This window comes from Myotis lucifugus, unplaced genomic scaffold (genome assembly GCF_000147115.1).
Source record: "Myotis lucifugus unplaced genomic scaffold, Myoluc2.0 scaffold_95, whole genome shotgun sequence".
NCBI classification, from domain to species: domain Eukaryota; kingdom Metazoa; phylum Chordata; class Mammalia; order Chiroptera; family Vespertilionidae; genus Myotis; species Myotis lucifugus.
Genome location: NW_005871143.1, coordinates 1,542,928 through 1,550,045, shown reverse-complemented (window position 1 = coordinate 1,550,045; position 7,118 = coordinate 1,542,928). Strand labels below are relative to the sequence as shown.

Here is a 7,118-nt window from a genome sequence, read left to right as displayed (position 1 = left end):
ATGTGGTATAACCACCTATTACGTGATTGAAGAATCATGGGTTCAGTAGGAGCTCATCTTAACATCCTACCTGCCTGCAGAGTCTCTGGAGCAGCGGTTCTCAACCTGTGGGTCGCGACCCCTTTGGGGGTCGAACAACCCTTTTACAGGGGTCGCCTAAGACCATCGGAAAACACATATATAATTACATATTGTTTTTGTGATTAATCACTATGCTTTAATTATGTTCAATTTGTAACAATGAAAATACATCCAGCATATCAGATATTTACACTACGATCCATAACAGTAGCAAAATTACAGTTTTGAAGTAGCAACGAAAATAATTTTATGGTTGGGGGTCACCACATGAGGAACTGTATCAAAGGGTCGCGGCATTAGGAAGGTTGAGAACCACTGCTCTGGAGGCTTCCATGGCACCAGACACATTTACCACAGAGCAGGACAGCAAGTTTAATGCGGTCCTGTCAGACCACAGCCGAGGACACGCAGTCAGAGAGAAAGCAGGGCTGGGCAGTCAAACACCCAGGTGGGCTGCTTTCTTTGTTTTCCCTTCCACCAAAGCAGTTTGTTAAGTCCCAAAACTTTCCACTCTGAATTAAGTTGAGATTTTTGTTGAGAAATGTCTAGAATGGTACAGATTGATCCAAACAATCTTAACAAGTTTTTTTTACAGCCACGAGGATTTTAACTTTTGACCTACAAAGATGGGAGGAAACCAAACACGTAAACAAAGCCACTTCCAATGCTGGCCTCCCTAAGTACCTTGTTTTGAAAATTCGGGGACATTTGACCTTCAAAAGGAAATGTGTTTACGCACACTTTGAAGGTTGTGGTTTCCTTCTTCAACAGAATGATTTGACATTTTGTTCAGATAAAACTAAAAAGGGCTTTGTTCTCTAACTACCTGAAATCTTGATATTTAAGCTGGGGTTTATCCTTTCTATCCAATAATAATGACAAATAACAGTAACTGAGCATTTGCCAGGGATGGTGCCAATTGTTTAAATGAATTATCTCTCATTAATCTGAAATACAGGGCATTGTTGGTCAATCAAATTTTACATTGCTGTAGTGTGTCTCACAAACATTTTATTATATGACAAAAGATTCAAGAGATACAAAAGAAAGAAAACTAAGCTATCTCTTAATGCAGTGTGTGGCATCGCTGCTGCCCTGGTGATGCTCTGAAGAGCGAGATCACTTTTGTGAGCATGATTATTACTCCTCTGAGACCAGGCATATTTAGGGTTTGCAGGATCCAAGGACAGAAATTGTGCTTGTTATACATTCAGAAACTACTTTGTACTTCGGGGATCCAATAATATGCCATTAATGAATTCAGGTCTCCCTGAATTGAGAAAAATGTTACTTTGGCTAGGAGGAGTTTTCATGAAGCAAAGATTTTTAAGATACTCTGAACAAAATCTTGTGCTTTTTGCCAGTAAAAGTTTCTATTCGTGTCTGGAATATTTGAAGTACAGGCCCTCCTAGAATAATGAATATGCCATCCATTCAAGCAACTCAAGGGAGTTGTGTTGAAAACAAGAAGGCTCCTCCAAGGCCTGAGGACTGGAAAACAATCGCAGAGATCTGCTTTTCCTTCTCCGGGGGCAGCCAGCTCACCAAGCTTTGGTCACACTGGCCTATTTTCTGTCCTTCAAACCACACTCCAAATCATCTTTTGCCTCAGGGCCTTTGCATATACTGTACCTTCTGCCTGACTCTCCTGCTCCAGCTGATTTTTTTGATCCTCACCTAAGGATAATTTTTCCATTGATTTCTAGAAAGTAGAAAGGCGGGAGGAAAGGGGTGGAGAGAGAAAGAAACATTGATAGGTTGCCTCCTGCATGTGCCCCCACTGGGGCTGGGGAACCTGTAATCGAGGTATGTGTCCTTGACCAGGAATCAAACCTGTGACTCTTCGGTCCACAGGCTGATGTGCTAACCACTGAGAAAATCCTGCCAGGGCTTGTTTTTAAACCTGATTATTTTAATTCGTTCAAAGGTCTTAGCTCAAAAATCAAGATGCATTCCTTGACTATTTTATCTAAAGTAGACACCTCCCAGTTATCACATTTATTCTTATCTATAACTAGAGGCCCAGTGCACAAAATTCGTGCACTGGTAGGGTCTGTAGTAGCTGCCGGCTGCTGGCCAGATACTCCCTCCCTTCCCCTGTCCAGCCCACTCCCTGGTCGAACTCCCAGAAGAACTCCCAGTTGAGAGGATAATTTGCATACTATGATGTTCTTTTATTTTTTACTAGAGGCCCGGTGCACAAAAATTTGTGCACTTGGTGGGGGGAAGGGGGGTCCCCCAGCCCGGGCCTGTGCCCTCTCGCAGTTTGGGACCCCTCGGGAGATAACGACCTGCTGGCTTAGGCCTGCTCCCGGGTGGCAGAGGGCACGCCCAATCCCTAGGTGCAGCCCCTGGTCAGGCTCAGAGCAGGGCCGATTGGGGGGTTGGGGCACCGCCCCCTGTCACACTCAAGGCAGGGTCGATGGGGAGGTTGCGGTGCTGCCCCCTGTCACTCACAGAGCAGGGCCAATCAGGGGGTTGGGGCGCTGCCCCCTGTCACTCACAGAGCAGGGCCAATCAGGGGGTTGGGGCGCTGCCCCCTGTCACTCACAGAGCAGGGCCCATCAGTGGGGTTGGGGCTCCGTACCCTGTGACACACAGAGCAGGGCTGATCAGGGGGTTGGGGAGCTCCCCCCTGTCACACACAGAGCAGGGCCCATCAGGGGGTTGAGGAGCTCCCCCCTGTCACTCACAGAGTAGGGCCGATAGGGGAGTTGGGGCACCACCCCCTGTCACACACAGAGCAGGGCGGATCAGGGGTTGGGGCGCTGCACCCTGTCACATTCAGGGCAGGGCCAATGGGGAGGTTATGGCTCTACCCTGTCACACACAGAGCAAGGCCCGTGGAGGGGGGTTGGGGCGCCACCCTCTATCACCCACAGAGCAGGGCCGATCAGAGGGTTGGGGCGCCACCACTGTCACACTCGGGGCAGGGCCAATGGAGAGGTTATGGCTCTACCCTGTCCCACACAGAGCAGGGCCTGTGGGGGGTGGGGGGGGTGGGGGCGCCACACCCTGTCACACACAGACAGGGCCGATCAGGGGGTTGGTGTGCTGCACCCTGTCAAACACAGAGCTGCAGGGCAATCAGGGGATTGGGGAGCTCCCCCCTATCAGGCACAGAGCAGGGCTGATCAGGGGGTTGGGGCGCCTTCCCCTGTCACGAACAGAGCAGGGCGGATAGGGAGGTTGTGGCCCCGCCCCCTGTCACACACAGAGCCGCAGGGCGATCAGGGGGTTTGGGCACTGCCCCCTGTCACGCTGATGCCGGTGCTGGGAGGCATATTATCCTTTTACTTTATAGAATAGAGGCCTGGTGCATGGGTAGGAGCTGGCTGGTTTGCCCTGAAGGGTGTCCTGGATCAGGGTGGGGGTCCCCACTGGGGTGCCTGGCCAGTCTGGGTGAGGGGCTGAGGGCTGTTTTCCAGCTGGCGAGTGACTAAAGCTTCCAACCGCTCCTTGTTTTCTTTTCTTTTTTTTTTTTTATTCTGGGCCAGCTTTAGCTCTGAGGCCTCGCTGCTGAAAACATCGATACAAAGTTTCGGTCCAGCTGGCTTTCAGTGCAGCTGGTTTCTGGGGTTTTGTTTATCTTCTTATTTGCAACATAGTACATAGTTGCTTAGAGTTGCCGCTGAGAGGCCTGCAAGTTAGGCGGGGAACATTGGAGTCCGCAGTAAGCAAGCCTCCCTGCTCGCTTCAGTACCTGGCTGCCGGCCGCCATCTTGGCTGACAGTTAATTTGCATATACTCACTGATTAGCCAATGAAAAGGGTAGCGGTTGTACACTAATTACCATGTTTCTCTTTTATTAGTGTAGATTATCTTATATATTTACTCATTTATTATCTGACTCCCTCACCTCCATGTAAGATCCAACCGGCCAAGTCCTGCCAGGGCCTTGCTGTCATAAACAGACCTTGGATCATCTCTGTACCCCATTCCCACACCTCTGCCCAGCCCCATGCTCTGCACATAGTCATTACTCAACGCATACTTATTGAGTGAGTGAGTGAATGAATGAATGAGTAAATTAATTAGTGAATAAATGAAAGCATTGAATTTAGCTATATTAACAAAATGTGAGATAACATATAAATCTTAGTTTTATATTATACATTTACGTATATTGTCATTTCTTTGAAAAATGTGCCCCTGAGAATGTAACTTGTGATTGAGCAGGAGACTACATATAATCGTGAAAATGGGCCAGGCATAAAAGTGGAAATAGCAATATGGCAATATTAAATTTATCTCTGAAGAAGTATAAGGAAAGTCTGTTGCCTTGAATAATCTTTAAATCTGAAAAATTTCATCTATCAAAATCTTGTCACAAGATATCTCTGGTTGGTGTTAGGAATGTTTGCATAATTTCTACTCTTTTTTTTTTTTTTTTTTAGGATGTGGGTATTTTGAGGTTCCAACCTGACTAGGGCATGGTCAGTCATGAGCTAAGGCCGAGGCATCTCTCTGATGGAGCTGTTTGGTTTGTTTTTTTAAATCATGTATTTGCTCCAAGGTATTGTACTTGTCTCAATGGGGATGGTGTAAAAAAGCTAAAAAGGCCTTATGTGATATATATCACAATTAATAAATCAGTCTTGTAAAACAAACAAACAAAAAAATCACTGTTTCCCACTACAAATAGATTTCTCCTGAGAAAATAGAAACTTTCTATTTTTTGTTCCTGATGGACTAATTCTTCCCATAAAAATTGGAGGTGGACAAGCAGGGGAGCAGGTGTATTGGGGAGGTGTGTGAATGCATCCTTTTAGAGACCCCTAATTTCATGTTCTGTTATAAGGGGGAAATTCCTGTCTCAAGATTTAGGTTTTTGAACCTGTAGAAAAATTCTGCTTACACAGTAGTTGCTAACCACCAGGAAATGAAGCAAACAAATACATTGCTAGTTTGATGAATGGAGGAGGAGAGTATTTGTTATGAGAAGCCCAATGTTGCCAGCAGGCTATGAGAGATTGCTAGAATATGGGCTTCTGGAGGAGGGAGAGGAGATTGGGAGACTCTGAAAAGAAAACAAATAATGTCCTCTGGTCCTGAAACATTCCCCAGGGTGGAGTGGAGGTCAGGAGCTGGAGGGAAGGTACAGTGGCTGCAGTTTGGCTAAGTTCTGGGATCTGTGCTCCAAACCCCACATGTAGTAAGCTGTTGGGATTCTTCAAGGCTTCAGAATAGAAGAGGCACTGTGGCCCAGAGTATAAAGTGGCCTCAACTGTGTGAGGAGAAAGATGTAGGTGATGCTTAACAGTTCTTGTGTCAACATGAGATTAAGCTGGCACCTAACTCTCTGCCACTGAGATCCCTCTGAAGGTCTTGGGTTACATTCTCACCAACATAATCTCCAAAGAGCCAGACATCTCATGTCAGACGCTCTAAGTATCATTGAGATGCACCAAGTCCTATAGAGATTCAGAGAAAGAAAAATGTACTTTTGGCTGTGGGTCAGAAAAGGCTTCTGGAAAGAACTGGCTCTGAGGGATACATAGGTCTTTGGTGGATGGCTAAAAAGCATTAGGGGAGGGCCTTGGCTGGTGTTCTCAGTGGTTAGAGCATTGGCTCATGGACCAAAGGGTCATGGGTTCGATCTCTCTGGCCCCAGTGTCTCCCTCACATCGATGTTCCTCTCTTCCCCCTTCCACTTTCTCTAAAAAATCAATGGAAAAAATATTCTCAAGTGAGGATTAACCAAACCAAAACAAAACCAAAAAGAAAAAGCCATGTATGAACCAGGCTCGGCCCTGAAGCCCTTTGGGGGCCACCCTGAGGACGAGCTCTCCACCCGGCTGCAGCCTTTCCACAGCACTGAGCTGGAGGATGACGCCATCTATTCAGTGCATGGCCCTGCCAGCCTTTACCGGATCCGGAAGGGGGTTTCAGCCTCAGCTGTGCCCTTCACTCCCCCCTCCCCACTGCTGTCGTGCTCCCAGGAAGGAAGCCGCCACAGGAGCAAACTTTCCCGCCACGGCAGCGGTGCCGACAGCGACTATGAAAACACGCAAAGTGGGGACCCCCTGCTAGGACTGGAAGGGAAGAGGTTTCTAGAGCTGGGCAAGGAGGAGGACTTCCACCCAGAGCTGGAAAGCCTGGATGGAGACCTGGACCCCGGGCCCCAGCACAGAGGACGTCATCCTGAAGACAGAGCAGGTCACCAAGAACATTCAGGAATTGTTGCGGGCTGCCCAGGAATTCAAGCATGACAGCTTTGTGCCCTGTTCAGAGAAGATCCATTTGGCTGTGACTGAGATGGCCTCTCTCTTCCCAAAGAGACCAGCCCTGGAGCCCGTGCGCAGCTCCCTGCGGCTGCTCAAAGCCAGCGCGTACTGGCTGCAGAGCGAGTGCCGGAAGACAGTGCCTCCGGAGCCCGGCGCCCCTGTGGACTTCCAGCTGCTGACTCAGCAGGTGATCCAGTGTGCCTATGACATTGCCAAGGCTGCCAAGCAGCTGGTCACCATCACCACCCGAGAGAAGAAGCAGTGACCACTCTCCCTACACCCTCACCTACACCCTGGGACCTCACTGGCCATGGGAGATGGGCCACTCCAGACACTAATCCCCGCCCCAGCAGCCGCTGGCACCAAGTGCCCTTAGTGCTGCCACTCTCCCCTGGCAGCCAGGCACCCTGGTGCCCGCCCCCCTCCAGCCCCTAAGGATGGGGAGGTGGGGTGGCAGGAGCTCCTGTCCCCCACATTCCAGGCACCTCCCCCTGTACATAGCGTCCCCTCCCCTTCTAGCCTGCAGGGACCTGTAAGGCATCACTCCCAACCCCTTGCCCTCCAGGGCACCCTCCGCAGGGGGTCTGGTGGGGACACTCCAAGTGGGGCAGTTCCCCCAAAAAAAGAAGAAAAAAAAGGGAGGGACAAAACAGCAAAAGCAAAGATATGGAAGAAGCAGCACAGGGGCAGTTGTTAGAGGCTGATGTGGAGACCTGCTCTATTTGTTGGGAGAAGAAGAGGAATCAACAGGCCATTAGGGACCATGGAGGAAGACAGCCACTTCACCAAGGAGATGAAAGAGAGTAAATC

At 49.0% G+C, this 7,118-nt stretch overlaps 1 pseudogene; it reads left to right on the top strand.

Moving 5' to 3' along the window:
• Positions 1-5,813: 5,813 nt before the first annotated feature.
• On the top strand, positions 5,814-6,838 carry LOC102418882 (annotated as a pseudogene).
• The last annotated feature ends 280 nt before the right edge of the window (positions 6,839-7,118 follow it).